The sequence below is a fragment of the Ammospiza caudacuta genome, chromosome 2, assembly GCF_027887145.1.
Source record: "Ammospiza caudacuta isolate bAmmCau1 chromosome 2, bAmmCau1.pri, whole genome shotgun sequence".
NCBI lineage: Eukaryota > Metazoa > Chordata > Aves > Passeriformes > Passerellidae > Ammospiza > Ammospiza caudacuta.
Genome location: NC_080594.1, coordinates 50,216,392 through 50,241,994, shown reverse-complemented (window position 1 = coordinate 50,241,994; position 25,603 = coordinate 50,216,392). Strand labels below are relative to the sequence as shown.

The 25,603-nt window shown below is 41.0% G+C and overlaps 1 protein-coding gene across 1 annotated transcript in view; it reads left to right on the top strand.

The window, feature by feature from the left end:
* The first annotated feature begins 547 nt into the window (after positions 1 to 547).
* Positions 548 to 25,603, top strand: part of SPATA13 (spermatogenesis associated 13) — a 71,669-nt gene continuing 46,613 nt past the window's right edge. Inside the window, exon 1 of the mRNA XM_058825096.1 lies at positions 548 to 626. The gene's annotated coding sequence lies outside the window, so the exon portion shown is untranslated. The remainder of the gene's footprint in view (positions 627 to 25,603) is intronic.

Genomic DNA, 25,603 nt, shown 5'->3' with positions numbered 1-25,603 from the left:
TGAATAATGATTTTTTCCCCCCCTTTTACTTGGTGTTACATTCCTTCAAAGACTTGTGGAAGTCCTTAATGCTATCTGCTGTAATGAAGCAACCCCTTGGTCTGGGTGGGAAATCTAGAGTATAAACATCCAGTCTCTTTATTTCTTCTTTGTACAAATAAAACCACACAAACCAGCACGCTGCACTGGATAAATCTTTTACATAATGAATTGTTTTATGCAGAGGGCTTCTGAAGGGGGTAAAAACTTAAATGTGGTTACTATGTCAACAAACGACGGGATTTAGGCATTTTTCTCAAGGACTTAGGTCTGCAGAAGACTGGGGGAGAATTTATGGAGCGTGTTGTGCTGACACCCTCCCAGCTGTTCCTGCCCCCGAGCGGAGCAGGCAGGGAACGGCTCCGGGGGCGGCGGCGCCTTCGGGACCCGCGGGCGCTCGGAGGGCTGGGAATCCTCACGGAGGGAAAGCGTAAAGGGCTGCTCGCAGGCAGGGGCGGTTAGGGGAGAACGAGAGCGCCCCTGCTTTCCTCCCTGCTCAGCGGAGAGCCTTACGTGATTTCTGGGAAAGCTTTGTGCATGCAAGCGCCTGCTGCGCTTTCCGAGGAGCCGGCAGAGCGGCAAGGCAGGTATTTTCTCTCACGAGTTTCCTTTCGTGCTCTTTCCCCGTTCCCTCGCCAAGTTAGGAGCGCCCACCACCATCCCGCTCCTCCGAGCGTGACCGCCGGTGCTGCGTCCCGGGGGGACTCTGGGGACACCCGGGGGCAGCGGGGGCTCTGCGGGCTGCCAGGCGCATCCCTCGGAGCTGCCGTGTCCCGGGAATGGCTCTGGGGACACCCGGGGGGAGCGGGGGCTCTGCGGGCTGCCAGGCGCGCCCCTCGAGCCTCGGCCCAGCCGCGGGGCTGTGCGGCTCTGCGGTGCCCTGGGACTGCGGCCCGAGCAGAAGTCTGAAATGTAATCCACGCTCGAGTGATGCTATCTCCAGTTTGAGGTTATTTGGGGGTCGTGAGAGCTTGTGTTTTTTGTTATTGCATGCATCAGGTCTTGTATGTGCTTGTGGTCATTCCTGTTCATGTCTGATCTCTCAATATTAGAAATTAGTTAGGATGCCTGAGAATAGTATAAGTTGCTGAGGGGATTCAAGTGTTTGGGACATGAGGAGATGTGCTAGAATCCACACATGTGTAGCTGGAGTTGTTTTGTGCAGATGCTCTACATCCTTCTCCTGTAGAGCTGCCCATGGCTCGCACCTCCTTTTCCAGCACAGATCTCTGGCAATTCCCCCACCTTATCCTTATGCATCACAGCTAGTCTCATCTGGATACTTAGCTCATGGGATTTTGAAATGCATCACACAAGCACATTTTTTACTGTGAAAGTGAAGCCAGTGTGTAGCATTTTCTGCTTTCTTTACACCCACAAACTCAGAGTCTTAAAAAGCTTCTGCCTCCTCAACTCTCTGAAACAAAAAATGGGGCCTCATGTATCAGGCCAAAGAATAACCATCTCAGTGCTCCTGTAGGAAAAGAACAGCTGTGTGGAAAGATCAAAAAACACCACCAGTTGCTTCAAAAGTCGTAAAATGGAAAGACTACACAAAATAAAAGTGTGGCAGGAGACCCTGGCTCCAGACACTGCAGGAGAACTCCTGGGAAATGCAGTAATTAGTGGGAAGTCTCAGACTTGTTTTCTTTTGGTGGTTCCATGCATAAAAATATTTGGTTTAGGAGATGAAATCACAGTGGCAGGAAGAAATACCTGTGTGAAATGAAAGCTTGTTTATGCTTAATGCATTGGAGAAATGGTTAATGAATGGTTTATGTCAGTGAAAATAAAACACTCACAATGTTGTCAAGGCCACAGACCTCAGGTGAGCTGTGTATATGCTGGTTGGTCCTGTGAGCTGAAAGTGTCTAGGGTTGCTTTGGTTTTTTTCACTCTTTAAACAAACAAACAAACAAACAAACAAACAAAAAGTGATAACCTGTTCCAGTGATATTTTCTTTTTTCTACCTGCCTTTTCACATTACTGTAGCTCTTTGTTACTGTAGCTCTTCACTCCTTTGCTTAATCTGCACATTTCCCTAAGTTTTCCTTCATTGCCAAGAGAGAAGAATCATTTGGGAAGGCCCAGCTTCTCCTTGATGGCTCTCTCTTGCCTCTCCAGGTCACCACTTGGCGGCCCCTCTGTCACCTTCGCAGATCTCTCCTCCCCACCCCTTGCTCTCCTCAGCCGCTCAGGATGTGATGGTCCTTCCTCACTGCTTTCACATCTCCTCCAGCTCAGTCCACTCCTGCTCTTCTGCCTGGATCCTGCTGCTGCTTTCATGCTCACATTGGCCAGCCTGTGCCACCTCCTTCCAGCTCTGTCACCACCTGGGGGACTGTTGTTTTCCCTGAGACAACCCTGTCACAACTACTTTCCTAAAGAATGCCACAGGTTCCACAATAATGTCTTGTAAAGGAGAAAGAGCTGCCTGGATTCTAGATTTGCTGCCAGGCACGGTGTGCAGAATTCATGCAGAACTCTATTTACTCCATGCAAGTGGCTATAGAAGTACCCGGTGATTCCCCTGCCTGTACAGAGTTTAACAGGAGAAGGGTTGTTTTTCTTCCCTTCCCCTTCACATTTCCTCTTGAAGATTTTTGACAGCTGTGTGCCCCTGAGCTTGGGCCTTGAGGTGTGATTGAGAGACAAATTAAGTTATCTAAATGTTTATAAAGCTAAATGCTAAAATTAGAATAATTTGTGTTGTGTAGGAGTTTGAATACATGTGAAAACTTAACAGAATAATGGCAGTAACTTAAAGCTCTTCAACTCACGTTGCAGGGATTTCCAAGGGGATTGGAAGACATGGGTGAGACCCAGATGCAGTGCTTGCTCCATGCTGTGTGCCAGGGCAGTCGGTCCCTCCTGCCTTTTCTTTCCCCAACTGTTTCCTGCCCCTAAATCATCACATGGAAGCCTGCAGTCGAGCAAAGATGTACAGTACACCAATGTGTTCTGTCACTATTATAAAAGTATTAGTAGTAGAGTGAGGCTGGCTGACTTTATTGTAATGGCCAGTGGTCTGCTTTGGGCCTCACTTCTGCAACCTTTTGCTCTTATGGGATCTCATCCAAAGCTCTCTGAATTCCCATTCACCTTGGCAGGCTTCCACTCTACCTCACTGCAGCTAATATCACAGATAAGAGCTCCAGGACTGAGTTCTTTGACTCTGCCTGAAATTAGTATAAAGTTCTTCTAAGACAAACCCTGAGTATCCCTTCATCCAGATAGCCAATAAGGATATTAAACAGGGCTGGCCCCAGTAGCGAGCTCTTGGAAAGACCACTGTTGGCCATCTGCCAGATGGATGCACATTCACCACCACACTCTGGCCTCAGAGCCTTTACCCAGTAAACATTGCACCTGTCCATGCCATGAACAGCCAGTTTCTCCTGGAGAATGATGTGGTAGACATAAAATCGTGACTGCACTGTGTGGTGTGGGCACTTGTCACACTCTGAAGTGAATGCATTGTTGGAGATACAGGAATCCCGAGAAGCTCTAGGAGAGCCATGTGCTTCTGCCTATGGACAGGGACTTTGTCTCATGGACACGATGGGCTATGCCCCACATCCCGTGTGCAGGATGTGCACATGCATGGCAGCAGCATGCCTGAGGGTCTCATTGGCTCACTGTGGCCTCTGGTAGGCTCAGTCATGGGATATATAGAAATCCTTGGCAAGTGGTCTAATTCTTCCTTTTCTAATAAGACTACATTATTGGATGGAAGAAGGTACTGTTTGAGCAGGTAAGGCTCATAAGGGAATGTAAAACCAAGTTAGTTTGTCCTTGCCCTCTTCTTTTATGCCCTTAGGTGAAACAAATTGATGGGCATAATTCCTGAAGACATGGAGCACCAAATATGCACTTCTCAGTGAAATGAGGATTTCCTTGTACACATTATAAATCCTTTCCAAAGGCTTTTCCCTTTTTGTTTATTAGTGCAATCAGCAAGCAAATATCAAATGAATAACAATCAAATATGCCAAAGTTGTGAGCGGCTAATTGGTACTTGTTGCCTTTCTTCCAATTTGCAGTGGCATTCCTGATAGTGGCATAACATGTCATCTGTTCTCAGAGGGGCTATAAATCTTCCCAGAGAATCACATATTTAATTACAAGTTTTTGTTTTTCCTCTCACTGAACACCAACATGTTGTCCCATGAGGTTTGAAAAGAACATCATCTATTTACTGTATCTGTTTCAGTCTCAGTTTCTCCTGCAGTTTTTGTCTTCTAAATATAACTGTCCTTTAGATTCCAACACACAAGGAACAGAGTGGTTTGCCAGTCCTTGATGCCACTTTCTCTGCATATTCTGTTTTCAGAGTCCTAGAAGTGCGTAAGCAGAACTCGTTTCCAAGGATTTATGAAGCTGGTCTGATAAACTAAGGCTGTTACTCAGAAAAAAGTTGGTGCCTCTTAATGAGCTGCATGAATGCTTTTCGTATGCAATACTTAAAGGGGAAGGGATAAAGGGAAATTATTTATGATAAATTGAACCTTTTAATGTGACTGTCGCAGAAATACTTGTGGTTTGTGATGCTTGAAAAATTATTATTATGAGCAAATGAAGATGTAGTATTCTTGTCTATTCCAAGTGTAAAAGACATAAGTGTTTATGGGAAAATCTAGGAGCTGGACACCATAATGTTTTTCCTGCCTGCTGTGATATAGCCGACTGCTATACCTGTATGTGTTCCAGCTGAGGGGAAAAGGTCAAGGGCTGCGAGAAGGACTTGAATAAGGCCATGGAGGGTTTTAATGAGAGGATTTTAACAAGCTTCCCAACCAGATGAGAACTACATCTGTGACTGAGCTCCTGCGGCAGTACAGAGCAGCAGCAGCAATGCTCATGTGCTTCGTGAAGCGTGGACAGCTTTTGAATGGCAGTTGTGTAATGAATTGATTTAGTAGGGGGCAGGCTCAAGACTCTTTTCTGCACCTGTCAAAAGCAAACCCATCTTCAAGGAAATCAGTGGCTATTTTGTACTGCTGGGACAGCTGACAGATCATTTGCTCATGGAGAGACCTTTAGTTTTATGAGCCAATATATTCAAAGACTAGCCAAGACAATGTAAATCCCCACCATGTAAAACTAGCAACTCAAATTGCACAGCCTAACCGTTGAAATGTTATTTTAAGCCTTTCTGGTCTGTTTTAGACTTAAGCAAATTATCTGGCACAACTGACCAATTAGTAAAGTGAAGCAAAAAGAAAAGTCACACAAGTTGGAATCTGGTGATGAAGAGATTTTATTTCTAGTTGTGACAGGTTTACCACTCTATTTAGAGATTTAGTGGCTGGCACACCTTTTAAAAGAAAAGAATTTTTTTTCCTGTATGAAATTGTTCTTCGCTAGTGTATTGTAGAATTGTGAAATGCTGAGACAAGCATGTAGTCAGGGAGTGAACCTGGCCCATGTCATGTCTTACACTGTATTAATCTAAGAATGCTCTGATGGATTACTGTATACACACAAGGACAAACATGCACATATGATCTTCAGGACAAAACACTGGTACCAGATGTGGTAGGCAGGTAATGAGAACATGAAAGGTATTATGTTATATTGGTTGTAAGTCTTCCCTTTGACCTTCCTAGAAGAGTTTAAATAGCTCCTGCGTGTTAAACCCTATGTGCGTGAGGAGAGGTGTGACTTTGGATCTCAGGGCTTTAAAAGTGCCCATTTGAGCGGCTCTGTGCTGGGTGAGGCAGAGACTGGAAGAGCTTTGCAGCTGTATTTGTATGCTTTGCTTATGAATTTTGGGGGAAAAAGCAAGCCAAATTGATTCTTGGGGCCATCAGCTGAGCCATACTGACCTTGTGTAAAACAATCCATGAGGGAAAAAACCCAAATACTTTTTGCTCTCCCCCTAAAAACAAAAATTATGCAGAATTCATTATTCCTCTGTAAAACCAGGTTTATTCCTCTATAAAAACATGTTACTCTGCAATAACTGTGTTTTCTGTCACTGATTCCTGGTCTGTAGCTCCATATAGAACAGACCTGTTAAACTTAAGACAGGAAGAAGGGGTCATTGTTGTTCAGGAAACGACAGTCCTGCATCCCTGTAGAGGCAAAGGCGTCTTTAATTACAGGCTCAGTGAGTGATCTCTTTGGGCCTCGGTGTTTGCTCTGACTGCCTCAGTCATAAAGACCACCACATCGCTTTTTCCTCTTCCTGATTCTTCCCTGATTGATCCCAGAAACTGCTCAACCTTCTTCTTTTCACTGTGCACAGCTACCACTCCTCTTTACTGTTATCAATTTCCTTATGGTACATGATTCCTCTTCTCTTGGAACAGAGCTCCCTACATCTCAGCCAATCCTGCCTTCAAATTTGACTGTAAAGTCTTGTGAAGTTCAGATTCAGACTAAAGAGTCTGTTAATTTCCTAGGCAAACTTCCTCCTTTACAAATACAAGCATAACATTTTCTCTTCTGTAGTCACATGGTTATCAGTCTGTATTTAACCGTCCCTGCTAATGCACATGAAAAGTCTTCTTTTGGTTAGTGTTCTGTTCTGGGAGAGAGACAGTCCTTTGTATTATTTGGTCTTTTGAGAATTTGATTTTGCTGTTGTTCTGAAAGTATTAATATTGTATGTAGGTGTGCAGTTCTGGAGAAGTTGTTTCACTTGTATTAGCTGGATAATTTTAAACAGAGGGAAAATTGTTTATGGGTCTGAAGTCCCCAATTCATATTAGTCAAATACAATGGTGATCCAATAGGAACACAAAACATGGCTTACTTTTGCTACTCAAAGTGTCATTACTTGAAGCCATGACAACAGATACACATTATTGTGATAAGAAGAGTTACTTGTCACACAGTTTTAATCAAGCTCCAAGTGCAGTGCAAATTTCAGCAGCCATCTGTTGAACAGACAGAGCCTCCTAAATCTCTATGTACTTACACTGTTGGCACAGAGTGCCCAGTTAACAAAGAAAGCACCTATATCATTAAGACGAATTATGTGTCTGAGGTATTACATCATTTAATATTCCACTGTCTCTTTCCCTTCTTTGTCTTCCTGGAGGCGAAATGGAAGAGAATAAGAATGTTATGCCTCTTGCTGATGAAAAGCACCAAAATTTTTTTCAAAATCCATCTTTGTTCTAAGATCTCTGTTCAGGACGCTTAATCCTTGAAACAGTCAATTTTCTCAGCACTGCTCTCACCACATGTTCCATAGCAACCTTTGATTTTGAATTTGACTAAATTTTGTGCATGTTTTATGAGAATATTTTGAGTCTGAAGTAGGTTGATCATAAATGGATACAACAGTAATGAAGAGCTTGTTTTGATTAGTTCTTTGATCTAACAGTTCCATTGAGCCTGAGGTTCAGCAGGAGAGCTGAGGAGTACTCAGCACATGAGAACTGTAGAGAAAGGCTGGTACCTACTTTGTCAGCAACTCATTTAGCCTGGGTCCAACCAGGAGCAAATTCAATCCCTGCTAATAAACACACCTTCCTCCAAGCTGTGTGCTAGCTCTTGCAGGGAGAGGTGAGAGATTAACACTTGGACAGTATCGCTTATGTCTGAGATGTTTGTCTCTGTGTCACGTCTGCCCTCTCTACCTGACTCAGCTGGAAAGTACCTGACCTGCAGTTACAGCGCAGTCTGTGCGACCATTGCTTGGCTTCAAGGCAAGGCTCGTTGATCTCACCTGGCATTTTTGTTACATGATCAGAATGCCAAATTTGGCATTTCTGTATTTTTTTCATATTTTTATTTTGTGTTATGGAAATACTTTGTGGTCTCTGAAAACACACTGGATTTGGTTAATTTTGTTACACAAATTCAAGACCAGTTAAACCACGCTGTAACCTGGCTTTCCAACAGAGGGCTTCCCTTACATAAGCTCCTGGCTACCAGCACTGCTATTGGGAGGCCAACTTCCCACTGCACAGGTAGCATCAAGTAAGAGTTAATAGGTGTGGAAGAACCACCTGTCTTATTTAAAACCAGCTCATGTCTTTCATTCACCCAAACCATCCTACTGGACTCGCCCATCGAACTCCAGCTAAAAGTAACTTTGACTTTAACTACTAGGCCCTATCAGCTGCACCCTATTAGCTTTAATAAGTAATTGGTCATTTATCTTGGTTACATTTATAATTTGTTTTCTGATTAAATTAAGGAGTAGAGATTTTCACAAATTAATCATCCCAGTGATTTCTATTTTATTTGTAATCTATGGCTCTAGATTAATCTTGCCAGCACTGCTTACGTATTCTGAAGGTGTTCTCTTTCATATGGCTTCCGTTTCCTGGGATGAGAAAATAAAAGAGGCTTTCATGCACGTGTGGCAATAGAAAGTAAGAGTCTGTTGTAATGTTCAAAGTTCAGATGTTCATCAACTCACCCAGGTACCCTCTTGAGGCAGCAGTGCAGAAGCTGCTCAGCTTGTCCCACATTTTGTCAGTTGTTTTCTTCTTTCTAAGGAAGGAAACTTCTCTACAAAAGCTTCTGGATTCATTTTTACCATGCTTAACACTGCTATGATGAGAAGTACACTTCCTTATTATCTTGTATTTTCAACTAGGTCCTAAATATTGTAATTTCATGTTTTATTTCCATATGGAAGAACTGCAGCTAAGAGTTTCAAATAAAGCCAGGATCTGTCCCTGCATTAATACAATTGCAGAGACTGAATTACAACCAGAATGCTTTTTCTAAGAAACAGATAATGCTGCCTCTGGGCAAAATGTGTGAGTAAAATGCTTCTGTCAGTTAACAGACTAAATAAACTGGATTTAAATAATAATGATAATGAGGAGGAGGAGAAGAAAAAGGACGAAGTTATGCTAGGTTGCATAATAAAAAAAATCAATTCAAGATTTAAAAAGGAAAATCCTGTACAGAAACCTTGTTTAAAAATAAGTTTCTGAATGAAACCATCACTTTGAGATTTGGGCTACTAAGGGGAAGAGTTTGGCTGTTTATGGTACTACAAAATTAATGTTTGAAAGATGGCTTTTATAGATTACTGTGTTTCTGCAAAGTTCTGTCGTGGAACTTGGAATTCACTCAGAGCCAAAACAGTTTTCTTTTGTTTTTGTCACTTGTCCTTGCTTATGACAAGGGTCAGCATTTTTAAGTACAATGATTTGGAACTGTTTGAAGTAAGTTATTGCCTTGTTCCAGTGTGTTAATCAGGACCTTGTAATTAAAAGTAACCTCCCAACAATGAACTTGGCACAGTGCATGGTTTGTTGCTGTGTTGTTTAAACATTTTTATGTTGCTGATGGAACAGCTTAGCTATCCAGGAAGAAAATAGCCAAGTTTGCTAAATACCTCACTGTCACACACTTGTGGAACACACTGGAGAAAAGGTTAACATGGAATTTATACTTCCTGGTGCACTGGCTGCTGAGAGAGAACAAGTGAATTTTGGGGAACTGGTGGCATTCAGCAGTAGGGCTTTGACTTTGTAGCTTGTAAGAAAATGGAGTTAAATATGTTACTTTAAAACATGAATGACAGCATAAAATACAAGAAGCATGTAGAGAAGCAAGAAAATAAAAGATTGAGAACATCATGCTTCTAAGGAATTAATTATTTGTTTATAATTTATGTATTACGGTCACTGAGATTTTAAAAAACAGGAATCCCCTCCTAATGGTACAAGAAGAAAGTATGACCACCATTTAAATATTTAGGCAATAGTCCAGAAACCTAACTTGCATGTTTGCCTATATGTTTTCCTGACAGCTGTGCTGTCTTTTCTCATTTTCTCCTGGCAATCCATCCTTCCTGTTTGTTCAATACCCATATTTAGGAGGCTGGAGGCACCCAGCTCTCAGCACTCTGGTGCAACTAGGTTTTCAAATAGACATGGCATCACCTGGGCAGGAGATTAAAATCAAACGAAAGGAATATATTTTAACTTGGGGTACCAGTTAGCTGTGGGAAATAATTATGGGAAATTCAGTGAAATATGAGGATATAGAATCAAAAGAATTAATGCAAACAGAGAGGAAGCAGAAAAATTTGTGGGAAACTGGCCCAAGAGGATTGGAAAAAAGTGTATTCTGAATGCAGCCTGTGATTTAGGAGGACTCTAAATTGTAGACTCCCAGAAAATGGGAGAGTAAAATAAAGGGAAATTTTTCTGTGTTCATCTTTTTCCTTGTTCCTCCTTAAGCCACTTAGATAGTTAGATGGCCTTTTGTCCAATTTAATTGGACAGCAGGTCCTTCCTAACAATTTTCTCTTGAGAACAAGATTCAGAACTAAGGCTAAAGACTTTGTTCTGGATATTTCACTATTTATTTCCAGTGTACTTTTTTATTTTAGCTTTAAATATTGACATCTTATCTGCTATGTTTCACAATAGATATATTTATTGTATTTTATTCTATTAGCTGTATTTTATCTTCAGTGTAAGAAACTGTCTCATTTATCCCGTTAATACTGCATTTGTATGTAATGTACTTGTTGAAGGTTTTACAATCTTCCCTATGAAACAGGGTCTCACAATTGAAGAACATACATTAGCAGGTTTTGCTTTTATGGATGTAATCTACTGTGTCTTTTCTGCATGAGAGCATGAAAAAGAGAATAAGGAAGAGAGAAAATTGTAGGAACCTTTTCATCCTGTTGCAAAGAAATCAAACTTTTAGGGTGGAGGAAAGTGGTGTTTTTTGTACACTGACATTACCAGCATCAAAACAGTCACTCCCAAGTCCTAGAAAGAAAATTCCTGTGCTGAGAACTCAATTAGTACATCATTTTACCTTGGCAGCAGCAAGGAAATGCAGAGGCATGGGCTGAGGAATTAATCTTCTCAGAGGCTTTAAAATATTGTTAAAAATAAACCAGGATCACTTAAAACATCTTGGTGGTTGTTAATCTGCTCCCCTCTACATCTAGTGTCCAGGCCTAATTGCCTTGTATGACCTGGTGATGAATTGGCCTTATGAATAGTGCTGTGCCTGGATTACTTTGCAGTTGCTAACCTAAATATTTGCAGGGGGAATTGCCCTTCTTTCAGAGCCTGCTTTGTATTGTATTGTGTGGGGCTGTTAAGACTGAGAATCCTTAATGTAATTGATACATTAAGCAACATGCAGACATGCTTACTTTTGTCTTATTTTCTTTTCTTTTTTTTTCCCCCAATTTATTTTATTGCTGTTTTGCTGTGTTCTGATCATAGTAGAAGATTTGGCATGAACTGTTGGTAGGTGAACTGTGTATTCCATGTTTCCACATTTCTCAACTGAGCTTTGAGATAGCAAAAGGTAGTGGGAGAAAGGCCTGAAAGACAACTCTTGTACTTGTGGAGCATATACAGCATGGGAAAGATACTGTTTTGTTAACATGTCCAAACTCAGGTCACCAGTATGAAAATTATACAGTGTGTTTAGTGTCCAAGCCTTCTTAAGACTTCTTAGCTTTGGTTGAGACTGCTGGCAGTGGTTGCAAAATGCAACAGTAATTTCCAGAGAGGAAACAGTCCTCTGAAAATGTAAGAGATTTCCAACCAGGAGCAATCAAAGACAGAAATTCTGCAGCTGCATGACTATTACCCGATGTTAAACCACCTCATGATGGAAATCCTGGTTGTCAGGGGCAACTTAAACCATTCCCATATTCACCAGAAAGTCAACACTGCAGGGCACAAGCAATCTGGGAGGTTTCTGGGTGCATTGAGGATAACTTCTAACCCTGGCAACTGAGGGGCCAATGAGAAACAGCATTCTGCTGGACCTCCCTGAGCTTACAAACAAGAATACATGGCTGAGCATGTGAAGGCTGGAAGCAGCTTTGGCTGCAGTGACCCATAGTGATGGGTTACAAGATCCTTAGAGGAGGGAACAGGACAAATAGCAGGATCACAGCCATGGGATCGAGACAGCAGGCTTTGGCCTCTTCAGGGATGTCCTTGGAAGATTTCTATGGTATAATATCTTGGAGTCAAGATAGGTAGTCAAGATTCTTGACTGGCAAGAATCACCTCTGGAATGCTCCAGTCCTACAATCAGGAAATCAAGCAATGATGGCAGGAAGCCTGCATGGGTGAACAAGGAACTCCTGATAACTTAAACATAAAATGGAAGAATACAAGAGTGTAGTGGGTTTACATGGCAGGGTTTGGTCTGTGGAGGTTACAGGTGGCCTTTGTGAATAGGAATTAAGAGCTGGGAAAGTATAGGCTAATCTGGGGCTCAGCTGAGTCCCCAGGAAGGAGGTGGGTCAAATCTTCATGGAAGCCATTTCCAAATGTATGAAGGACAAGAAAGTGGTTCGGAGTAGTCAACGTGGATTTGCAAAAGGGAAATCATGCCTGGTCAAGCTGATAGCCTCCCAGAAACAAAATGACCAGCTCCAAAGACAAGGGGAGAGCACTGGTCTTAGCAAAACTGTTGACACTGTTTCTGATAACATGCTTCCAGGCAAACTGAAGAAGCCTGGATTAGGCAAGTGGACAGTCAGGGGATGTAAAACTGGGTGAACCACTGGGTTCTAAGATGTGTGATCAATGGCATGAAGTCCATCTGGAAGCCAGGCACTAGTGCTGTGTCTCAGACACCAGTGCTGCGGCCAGTACTGGTCAACATTCTTGATGGGACTCACCCTCAGCATGTTTGCAGGGAATATAAAACTAGGAGTAGTCCCTTTTACACCAACTAGAGCATCTAACATATGATGAGAGGCTGAGACAGCTGGGATCATTCATCCTGGGGAAGAGGATGCTGAGGGGATCTTATTAATGTGCATAAATACCTGATGGGACTGAAACAGTAAAGAGGATAATGAGAACAGAGCCAGACTCTTCTCACCGGTGTCCAGTAAAAGGGCAAGAGACAATCTGCACAAACTGAAATACAGGAAATTTCTGAAATTGCTGAAATACTGGAACAGGCTGCCCACTCATGTTCTGGAATTTCCATCCTTGTACACTTCAAAATATTATTTAAAACTTGACAGGACACAGATCTGCTTGCCTGCTCTAGCTGACTCTGCTTTGAGCAGGGGAGCTAGACCAGGTGATCTCCACAGATGTCTTCCAACCTCCACCCTCCAGTGAGGGGGGCTGGAGTGGATGGTATCCAGAGGTGTCTTCCAACCTCAACCTCAGCCTGCTATTCTGTGAGTTGCAGATTGACTGGAGATCAATTTGTGCAATGTAGTATTATTCGCATTTCAGTTTCTCCTAAAATGTCAAACAACAATGATATATTTAGTATTTTCTTCATTTTCTCCCTTCCCAGCACCATAATCAAAATCAATATTTAGATGTCAACACTCTAGATGTGCACCCTGATGAGTGACTTGAGACCAAGAAAATTGCTTGAACTTAGTTTTTTTAATAATCTTTACTTACAGATTTATAGAAGCAGGGGAAAGTCCCCTCAACTTTTGTGGACCTTGTGTCTGACTCAGAAAGCTTAATCTTGTAAAAGCCCAGTCTTGCATGAGAAGAGCATGGCTCTGAGGAGTTTGCTTCCTCCTTTTTAGTGAAGGCCTTGAGCATAAGCCAGACATTGTGGAGCTGTAGTTCTGCCTTTATCCTCTCATACAGTTACTGGGATCCCAGCAGAGCATTCAGCTAAAATGAATTTATCTAGAAATAGGGAATTCCATAATGTATGAGTTTCAGATTATTGCATGAGACATAATATGAAGCCTTGTACTTCATTATAAATTATTAATTAGGTTTTGAAAATTTTATTGGATATGTAAACCCATTATTAAGGAAATCTGCTGGCATTTCCACTTTTAAGAAATTAATATAGTATTGCCATTAAAGATTATAATTTGATTATTTGTGGAATAACTATGAGAACTGCAAGACAGAAATTATTTTCTCTTTGAATTAATGTTCTCTTGCATTCACAATTGCAGTTATTCTTCACATCTTTCTAACTCAGAAAAAAATGCAATTGAAAGTCGATTATATCTTCTATGGAGAAAAAGGGAAGATTGAATCACATTCCAGCAGATCTTCTGTAACACAGAACTGCGTCTTCTACACAGGGATGTGTACAGGAGAGAGCTGTACAGGTCCTTCTGACTGGACAGCATAAAGCCAGGGGCGCTCCATATTTCTGTGTGTGGTGCCAGGCTCTCGGGATTCACGTGGGTCTCTGGGAGAGTGGAGCTGCACCCCCACTGAACGCCAGGCAGGAAAAGCAGGGAGGCGCACATCCCTGGCGCATTTCTGGCAGGCGTCTATCTGCTGCTCCACGCTGTTCTGCCACTGGGACAGCTCCGCTCCCCACCAGCAGTGTCTGCTGCACACCCCATTGCCTTCCTGTGCTACTTCGCAGCTCTCGGAGACATAAATGTACCTTTGAGTTCTGCCTCTTTCATCTGCTTCAGTATCACCAGGTATGATTCTGGCATTTGGCTCTGCTGCTGACACCTGCCAGTATTAGAGCTGCGTGATAAAGTTTTGAGGTTCCTTGTTATTTTCACTTTCACGGATATGTATTCAGTGTGTACCATTCTGGGTCATCCATTTTGTCCTTGCTGTCAGGTGCAGCTTGCTCAGGGTAGATTCCAGCTGATAATAACCAGATCACAGTCTGCACCATATTTAACTAGAAGGCTTTGGTTGCAACTTTAGATTATTTCTGCCTTGGCTACTTAATTTTACTTTCATCAGCACACTCCCAAACCTTACCTTTTTATTGGAAAATATGTAGGAATGCTGCATACAAGATTCTTCAAGACAAAGATTTTAATGAAATGGTCCTGTAAATATTCTTCCTTCTGTGTTACAGTTATTCCAAGTGCATGTTTAACTTGCTGATTTCACACACTGCTGTGCAGCCGTTTGTTATACATTAACTTAAAGCTCAATCCCACAAGGTAATGACTGTGGATCATGCTGAGTCCCTTTTCCTCCCAGAGGCATTTAAAGGCTTACAGGGGGCTCAACAAACTGAGCCCAGAATCCAGGCAACAACAGGCTCTTTCAAAAAACCAAGCAGGTTTCCTGGAACAAGGTTTGTACTATAACTGGACAATATTTTGTGCAATAGAATTTATATATGCAGATTAAATATTATCCAGAAGAGCCGACATTGTAGTTAGTGGCTGCTGGAAGGCATAACCATTTAGGTATATATGGTGGTAATTAATTTCATTTTATAATTATGGTTTTATTAGTTTTTCCAGTTAAGTGCAAAACCATGACTGAGACTAATATCAAAATATCTAAAGTTTTGCGTGTTGGCTGCAGTGTGGTTTGTCCCCTGTTAATGTGTATATGGTTTTCAGAGCTGCAGATAATCTGTGCAGTTTATCTAGCAAAGCCATTTGGCATTATTCTGTGGAGCTCACACACTACGCAACTGACTGCTTGTACTCTGTGACTTCAAGGAGATCCCACTGGCAGTGGCATTGGGGGGCAAATTCCCTGGCATTACTCCAGCTTCCTGGACCCACCTTCCTTGGGCAGAAGCCCATCCAGCCATAGAGCTGAGCCACTGGTGGCTGTGTGTACTGGTGTGTCATCACTGATGGCACTGGGCTGGAGCGCTGTCCTCCACTGTCACTCAGAAATTTTGAAAGGCAGACTTTGCCAAAGGCTACTAAGCTGGTCTGTTGTGTACATTTTGGGAAGCCAGGAGAAATATGGAGTGACTAAATGTATCTTAATGTGATCACACTACAGTGTAGCCTGTGCAAATTACAGTACTAACTATTATCTTTCTACCAAACTTTTTTCAGAAGACGGCACCATTGGTCTGTGTTGTAACGTATTTGGCATTGAAAAAGTGTTGTAACATACTGTTTCTAAAAAGCTGTTCTCACTGCTTTGTACGCAGATAAAAACAATAATCTCCCATTGTTTGCGAGGAAAAAGACAGGACCTGAAAGCTTTAAGTAATGTGGTTTAATTCCACAAACAAGGCAAATTACTTCCAAAATGGCAGCTCCTGCCTTTCCTGCTAGGCAGGGAAGGAGATACTCTTTGATTTTATCTGCAAACAGAAATTCAGAAATACAAATAAAACCTGAATTTTACTTTCAGGCTTATACTTAAGGCTGGCCAAAGCCAAAGGCACTGTTCTGCGCTTAGAACTGTTGGAGCAGTGTCACTTTAATTCAAGTACACCTGTGTGTTAATAAACGTATCTTTTTAAAATAAACAATCACGCTGTTGGCCTTTGCCCTTACTCCCCCAGTTTAACTATTAGGTGCGCACATATTTATTGTCGATTATCTCTTGAGATCAGTGTGATTTTAAGCATGCAACAACAGAGAATCACCTACTTAAACCATTTGCAAGATCATAGCTCTAGCAATGCACTCTAACTGAACTTGCAGTCTGAAATCAGCAAGGAAATTGAGGATTAAGCAACTTGCTGACTGCCAGTTTTCTTGGAGTAATGGCTGTCAAGTTGGCTGTTATGCTTTTCTAGGGAAATAGGCAAAAAACCCAAACAAAACTGAGCTTTTGGGAGTCTTTGGTAAATTAGAGAGGTTTCTCTGTAACTTTAAGCATAATTAGCCAAGCTAACATTTTAAAAGTTAAGAGTTGTTTACCCATTAAGGGAAATAGGTAGAAGTTTATGAGAACAAAAATGGGTTGTTGATGCCAGTGAAGTATTTTCCAAAACTCTCAGCATAGGATGAAAGCATCACATGATTCCATGTAAGAATACTGCAGCAGAAAGTAGTCACAAGTACTCAATAGCCTCCCTGGGAAAACAGTTCCTGGTTTAAGTGAAATGAGCCTGGACTTGGTCGTATGCTAATTGCTATGTGTTAGCAAAGCTGTTTAATACTTGCTATAAAGCCTGGATTTCACTCTCTCTCATTTAATACCAGGTTAAATCTGAACTAATAAGCTCTCAAAAGCTTAGAGGTTCCAGTAAAATGAGATTTGGCTAAAAATTGCTTGTTGGTTTCTACTAGTAACAGTGCTGTGCTCCAGGCAATGAGAGGAGGAAGACTCAGAAGAGAGAAAAGAGAATGTGCTTCATTGGGATGCTGAATGATTTAGTAGAAGTCGTGGCGTCTTACTGTAAAACTTAGGAAGGGTTTCCTAGCCTTTGGAACAGTGAAAGATGTAACAGTCAATTTTGAATAATTTCCAAGTTTTTATTTGTATGATGTACTTTGATTAAGTGTTGGAAAATCAAGCCATAGAATATTGTGCATGGAGCAGCATGATTGTTATTTCAGTGTTTCTCAGGCGGCAGTATCTGTGACTTTGAGGGCTGAACACTGAGCAAGAGCTGCTTATGAGCTGAACAACAGCAGGATTTCTCACAAACAAAGAATCTTTTGGCCTGGTACCAAGTGAAGTATAAAGATGATACTGCAGTCTGCTGAAATTGGCTGGTTATAAGGGTGCACCTCTGGCTCTTTGGTTAAAACAATTATTCTGGAATGTACTGTCTGTGGCTCTTCAGGACTTTCAGAGTTAAAACTTTCATGTAAGTCTTGTCGCTGCTAGGAAAATTACCAGATGCTGACAGGGGGTGTCAGCAGTGCCTCAGCTGAACATATGCTGCATATGGTTTGGCTGCAGGCACAGACAGGGAGGCCCTGTTCCCTGCTGCTGCAGAAACTGGTGAAAACAGGCTTTAAACCAACTGATTCCAGCACAATAGTAAATATTAGCCTCTATGCAGTGTTCATCCTACCAATGAGACTGAATAAACTACTTGAGTATAGATTGGCCTGCCAAGATTTTTGCTGCATCAAAAAAAGAGTTAGGCAGCATCTTTACTGAGTTATTTTACAAATGGTTGTTTTGAGGTACACAGCAATCCTGATTGCTGTGCATTGTGATTATATTTTTACTTTTTTGTGGTGAGGCTGGAATTTAAACTGAATCAGAGATTGAATACAAAGCAGTTTAAAATCTCTATTAACCGTAATGATTGATCATAATCTCTGAGTCTGACACAACAATGCATCATAAAAAATTATATTAACTGTTTTCTGGAGAAAGTATTTCCCTGCTTTTCCAGAGAACACAGTGAAATATACTTACTGTTTGTGATGTTGCCCCAGAATTCGGAGATTATTTGTGTCTCTTGTATGAACCTGCTACAGGCACCCACCCAGCACACCACTCACACACCCACCTCCCACCCACACATTCTGGCACCCTGTGGCAGAAACAGCACATGGGGAATTGCTGAGGGCAACTGCATGTTTCCCCAGCCCCTTCCAATACACAGCACTCTTGAGAAGATCCTGAGAAAAATTTCAAGTCTGGACCCATTTCAGGAGTCCTGTTGCTTGTGGAAAGCGTTTCCACCCTCATTCCCGCGCTTCCCCCCTGCCCTTGGATGCTTACTTCCACCTCCTGCCCAGCAACAGCTCGGGTGCAGCCAGGGGAGCTGCTTCAGCTCACAGCCTGGCAGGAAAAAGCAGAAGGCATGGCCAGCATCTCTCCCTTTAGGCAGTAGCATGCTCTTAGATTGGCAGGAAGCACCAATTCTACCTTCATACTCAGAGACCAGGTAGATCAAAGGAGATTATGTGAACAGGATCGGGTGATCTGTGGGGAGCAACAGCATCTCTGGGTCACTGTGTGGTAACGAGACAAAAAGGCAGCCACTCCTCTCCTGGCATAGAAATGAAGTTTGCTAAATTATGTAATGAAAGGCAAGAGGTGGGAAGAGATCTGGCTCAGCTATTCAGTATTGCTTAGATAAAAGACAGACCCTAGGACAGAATTTGTGCAAACTGACTCCCTTTCGTACTGGAACTGGAAACATGGTTCATATTTCCAGCTTAGTAGCTTAATTATGTACCCCAGAATGTTGAGGGAATGTCTGGTAAGGTTTTCCTCAATTGATTTGCTGAACCTGAAGCATAAGGACTTTTTAAAAATGACAGTGTCACTGACAGGAACCAAAGCAAAGACAGCTCACCAACATAAATTAACTTTTTTAGTAAGCCTATATGTAATCTTTCAGGTTCAGGGCTATCCTGTGCTCTTAGAAGACATAAATTATTAGCCAAATCTGCAAACTCCAGTTTAGAAGATTAATGGACCATCATCAAAATAGTCAGTTGAAAATTGAAACAGCCACTTGAATCTGAACTCCTTTCAAAAAATGGAATTTAGGGTTTGTCCTCTGCACGGATAGATAATGGATTATTTTCCCTATGTGTACACTTTTTATAGCTATCATCATCGTAAGCATCAAAGTGCCAGAGGAGCATTGATGGATTGGTCCTTGCAGACCCATAGGTTATAAGGCACTACTCCTATCATCACATATTTTACACATATGGCATTTAAGCTGAGAAAAGTATGCTGAACTGCCAAGGTCAGAGAGGAACAAAATCCAGAATCTGTCCTCTCCAGCCCCAGGGAAGATGTCATAAAGACATCTCTCCTGCCTGAAATGGGTGTTTCCTTTTTTCCAGATAATTTACCATTACTTTTGGCGGTAGAAGAATACAGAGTTGTTTTACCACTAGTTATAGGAATATGGGTGTCTGAGCCAATGGCCATAAAACTTGGTGCACTGCTTCCAGTTCCCCCACTTCAGGCAGTTATGTAATTTGGTACCATAGATATATATAACTAACTCCATCTCAGGCTACTAAAGCTAGAATTTCTTCCTTGCTGTTCTAATAGGAAGGAAGTTGCATAACTACAGAGTTCTGATTTTAAAAATAATCTGATTTCCTATCAAAATGTGACTAACTTGTGCAGCTGCCATGTCTTACAGAAGCAGTCAATATGTGTTATTTGTATTGATTCCTAGAAACAATTGAAATATTACAAAAAACTAAGACTGCAAGAAATTTCTTTAAGTATACTGCAGATAAAAAGTTTTAATTTAATATGTATGGATCTCTTTAAAACAACTTTAGGTAAGCTAGTCCAAAATTTATAAATTTTTGTCTGATTCTCTGTCCAGACAAATTTTCAAGTGAGTGGCATTGTGTGTTTTCTGCATCTTTAAAATTAGGTAACTTCTTTTCTGGACAAAATGAACAGACAGTTTGCTTAATGTGATCATCCATGCTTTAAAAAATATTTTTGAGTTTAGTACTAATAATGAAGAAAATTTGTTACTACAACAGCAGAAAAACTGAATGATAACTATTAGATGGAGGTTTGTAATTGCTTTGAAGTTTTCTGGCTAAATTCAGAGAACAAATGTCAGTGAAAAGACCAACCACATAAATGTTGTTGTAGCCCTTGTCACCTGCTTTGCTCAGATTATTCTTTCCTTGGTTTTCAGATCCAAGGCATTCTTGATAGAGTAAATTCAAACAAAAAGTAGAAATTGACAAACTAAAGGTAGAATTTCAAGATGATTTTTTTTTGTCTGAAAGAGAAACATGGTGGAGATGGTAATTAAATTATCTGGCACAAGAAATACAGCAATGAATGTTAATTTTTCTTCAGACTGTAACAAAGATAGCAAGTTTGTAATTTCGGAGAGAGACTAAATAAAGAAAAGTATTGGTACTAATTCAGAAATAAATCCCAAGCAACTGTGTGGTTCTTGAAGGCCATGAATCAATACTACCTAGGAACCTCCTAACAACAGGATGCCCCAATCCTTCCCACCAAGAGCAACCTGTTTTTTTTTTTCTTAATCTTACTGAAATATTCACTGTTTTGCTCTCATGAGCTTATCAAAAGCTGTAATTGTAATTCAGGGTTTTTTGGTCTGGCCAGCACAAAAGTACCTAAGTCTGCAGCCATAGTGTAACTAGGTGGGAATTTCTGTAGTGTCACACTGGCTAATTATTCTGTTGACCTGTTATTTTGTTATAATAAGCATGAGAAGCAAGATGATCTTATGTAGCTTTGCATAATTTCTACTACTGAGGCATCATTCCTAACACAGTCCACTACCTGCTTCACTTTTCTAGTATCTGATGGACACTGTGCCTCTGCAGCATTGCTGTATCTGTACTCCCTTCAGCACTGCTCAATGATTTAAGTGAGCACTGAGTGCCGCTTGTGATTCCTCCCTGAGCCCAGGGAGAAGCATCATCCTTCCAAAATCAAATAAATCCATGCACGGCCCCTTGCTATGGCTCACACACAAAAATACTCCTCGCTTTCACTGCAGCCCCTGGTCTGAATCATTCATTCACCCACTGCAGGTGCTCCTCAGCCTTCAAACTCCCGCAAGACCCTTTCTCTGTGTATTTATTTTTCCTTCTTTTTTTATCCCCTCCTTGTTGCATAACAAAGTGCCTTCATATCCTCAGGTAATTTTGGAAGAACAGTTTTGAATAGGGAAGAGGGGATGGCAGGGTAATTAAGCGGGTGGGGAAGAAGGTTGATAAAGAGCTGCTAATAGTCACTTTTACATGCTATTATTTCGAGCAAGGAAAATAAATACAGAATGGCTGCAGAGCCATCAGAGTCTGCAGTGAGTGTGACATAGGAAAGGACGGCAGCTAGAGCAGAACAAGGAAGAGAAAGCAAAAGGCTGCAGAGTAGGACAACTCCAAGTCTGAAATCTTGCCCGTTCTTCCCGGCTGGTCCATATCACTTTAAAGTACATCCATCTAACAGAAAATCTAACATTTTTGAAGATAAGAAGAAAATGAAAAATATATAGTGAAAGGGAAAAAGAAAGACAAGAAAAGAAAGAAATTCTTGACTAATCTCTTTTCCTTCCTATTTCTGTCAACTTTTCATCTCCACAATCCTTTCTCTTCCTACTTCTTATACTTTGTGAGACTCAAAATAAAGGTGGAATTCAGCCTTCCTAATTGGTAACTGGAAGTCTTCTTTATGTTAAAACACAATGATCTGTTTATTGGAAACTGCTCTTCTGTAGTACCAGCCATCTCTCCATGTCATGCTGCCTGAATAATGCCTCTTGAGGATGGGGAAGAAGAATAGCATCATAGTCAGACCCCGTGGGGTTATAAATAGCATTCTAGCAGCCTGAAAGACTGAAGCCATCATTAAGTTGCATGCAGCTGTAGTGGTGTAGGTGGGTGAGTAAGAGCAACTCAGAGATGGGATAATGGTAACCTGGTACACAAGGGTCATTTTTCATTGATGGCGTCACTCCACTGGGGTATTGTGCTCTCCCTAAATTAGCTCCCTGTGTTTAAGAGAGCTGAGCAAGCTCGGCCTTGCAAAGCATATTTAAAAGAAGATTAGAGGGGAAAACAGTCTGTTGTGTATTGTGATTTATACCAAACTGTGATAAACTTTTCTCACTTGGGTCAGTAATTGCTTTTATCAGCAGCAAAGTAAATGCAAGTGGGAGGGCCTTTAGGAAGCTGCACACCAGCCTCATGCATGTGGGCAGTGAGGACTTTCACTGGCCAAATCAGCAAGTTGATGCAGCAATTTAGCTCAGGCTCTCCTTTCAGTGTTTTTCTTAGCAATGTGATTAATTTTGTCATCTTGGACGTCTTCAGTGCCAACACGACAAAGGTCTTGTCTTTGGAAAATCCGTTGCCATTTATTACTATTAATTTGCTTGCAGATATACAAAAATGGAAAAATCCTACCCTAATTTCACATCCTTTACATTAAAAAAAAAAAAAACAGATGAAAGTAATTAGCTGCCTATGTTAGTTTGAGCTTACATACACAAACATGCTACTCTTCACTCATTTCTAACTAAAAAAAATTGAAATCTTGTTCCTACTCCCAGTGAAGTTGTTGGGGGAGTTGCCTTTAACTTCAATAGATATATGACTCAGCTTAATTCCTCTTGTGGGACCTGTCAGTATGTAAAGATTCCTTGGGGGTTAATTGCTTGCAGAAGAGACTTTGCCTGGGATCTAAAAGGAAGGTGCAAATTGCACAACTGGAGCCTTAGTTATGTACTGCAGCCTGGAAAAGACACTGTCATTTAAAGCAAAGGGATCTCTTTTTTCAGCAATTCTGAATCTTAATAATTAAATTTGGTCATTCATTAATTTAGCATATATCTTAGAGTCACTTCCTTTGCTATCTTGCCCAGTAGCTGTGGAAGCAGGACAAGTGCTTTTATGTTTTACTGAAATGATTCCTTTTGGCTTTTTTTGTTTGTTTGTACTCTATTTCAAGAGTCCTTTGTAAAAAAAAAATAAATTACTACTTTGAAGTAGATTTTTAGAAAGTATAAAAGAAACATGAAAGAAATAACTGTTGCAGGAGTGGAAGAGAGGATTTCTAAACTAAGTAGATAGAAGCATTCTTATTCAGACTTTTCAGATTTATGTATGTGACTTCATTATATAAATGTGCCCTTTGCGATTCTGAAAAATCTGAGATGTATCACTACCAATTAAAAGCTGGGAGAGGTTGCTCCTTCATCTTTAAAACTCTATATTCATTCTCCCATGTCACATTTTTTGTAATCCTTTCCCACCTGTATTACACTTGGAATAATCCTTCTCACTCCTTGTCACATGTGCATTAAACCTCTTTTAAAGAACAGACTTAGAGCTTCTAAAACAAGCATTTCATTTTTCTTGTGCTAAGTGTGATGTCAAATCACTATTAGAAATCGCACGCATATACCAATTCTGGAAGTTCTTTCCTTTATAAATTGCTGTACTTGGTCAACCATAACATGTACTGCTGGCACTGCCTCTCTGCTCACTGCAGCTTTTGTTGTTCATCTGGAGGCAAAACATTAGCCTGTAAATAACAGAGTATATAGCTCAGTCTTCCAGAAATACCCATGTAATTGTTATGGATTTGTTTGCATTAGCAAGGATTCTCAATGGCAAATGGTAATAGTACTCTCATTTTGCTTTTTTAGGATTGTAGAAAAACCTTAACATAGGAAGGACTAATGTCCTGGAACTTTGGTTTGTAACTTTGAGGAAATATTATGGCTTATATGAAACTGAAAGGGTTTAAGTTTATAGCTAGAAAAGGGATTTGCCTTTTTTCTAATGGCAGTTCAGTTGATAAATTCTGTTTTGAATCAGTTTACTAGATCTTGGTGTGATGGCACCTAAACACTATATATAATTTATCAGCCTTCAAAAAAAATCAGATTAAGAAAAGATTTTGTTAATTATTGGTCTCCAGTACAGGAAGTTAATCCTGTTCTCAGACACACTCTTTAGTGCACTGCATCCAAGCTTCTCTGAATAGTACGCACATGTGGAAGGGCTGGCTGAATCAGTGAACCTGCAAGATTTAGAAGAGGGTTTTACTGCACTACCAGCAGAAAAGCTATGAAGAACAAGTCTGGAAGATTAAAACTATTTACTTTCAGAAACTTGACAAATGTCTAATTGACTAGATACAGTTATATCTGTAACTGCAATTTTCTAGGTATTTTCTTCCTTAAATGTAGTGACATTTAAAAAATACAACATGCAATATAAATTCTTATTATCTAAAGTGAGTTTTAGTGTGGCTTTCTAAGGAAATTAAGTTTTTGTGAGCACTTTGTTAATCTGTCAATACCTTCTTTGATAATTTCTAGCTCTTCAAGACAGTTTAATCTGTTGATGAACTTCAACTACATTTAAAAGATGGTTTCAGATCTCAGTTATCAGTTATTTTTTAAGTTCCAAAACATTGTTGGCTGGATAAAGGAAAGACCCAAATGAGTGGCTCAATTCAGCTCAACAGTTTTTTGTGCTTTGTCTTTTTGTCCAGCTGGTCGACAGAGGACACCTGAGGAACTGAAGGTTCCTTTCTCTGAGAAAGCAGAGGTTGTGGATTAAAAAGTATACTCAGGAGTGTGATGCATATACCTTGGATATCTCTGGAAAGAAATTTAAAGGAACATAGGAACACAAACCCATTGAAACTCAGGGTTGAATAAAACTATTAGAAGTTTTTAAGTGACCAGCACAAATCCTTACAGATACCAGGGAGGCTCTGCATTTATTTCTCCTTTGCTTCCCATGCCCAGCACTGTAAAGCAACCACCTTGCCCCCTCATTTGAGTCATTATTCCAAACTCACTCCTTCCACGGGATGTACCAGAAAGCTGTGGCTGCAAGAGCAGGGCTGGTGGCAGGCTGTGCCTGCTGCTGCTGACTGCTGGAGACTTCTGTGGTCACTCCCAGTTATTTGCTACCTCATTTGGCCTGCATCCCTTAAGCCCATTTGTTTGCCTCACCCCCTGACTACACCTTGCCTTTGAGAGTGTGTCTGTACTGCTCTCCAGAGAATTAATTACACTGCATGTGCAGTCACACCAGTCTCGGAGGAGAGGCAGTGGGGCTGATGGCCTTTGCTAGTTCTTTAGGGCATCTGCTCTGCCATGTAATCTGTTTTGCCCCAATTTCTCTTGGTATCTTACCTGAGCTTCAATAAAACTGTTGAAATTATATTTACAATTCCAGTCCAAGTGTAGAAATATTTTTTGAACAATAAACTTTCTGAGCAAGGTCTACCAGTTTGTACAGGTCTTTGCCAGGAGTCATGACACAGGGCTTTTAGACACTGTCTTACAAAATTTTCCTTGTAGTATACGAACTCTGTTCAGATTGTGCATAAAATGTTGTTTTTGCTGTTAAGTTTGACGAATACAGCAAGCCAAGAAGTTGTCCAGGTCTTGCACAGAAATGGAGCCTGGGAACCAAGCGTGAGTTTGATCAATGAGCCGTGCAAACTGCACTCGTGAGCGGGGCATACGGACCTAGGGACGGAGAGGCGGGGCAGGGCG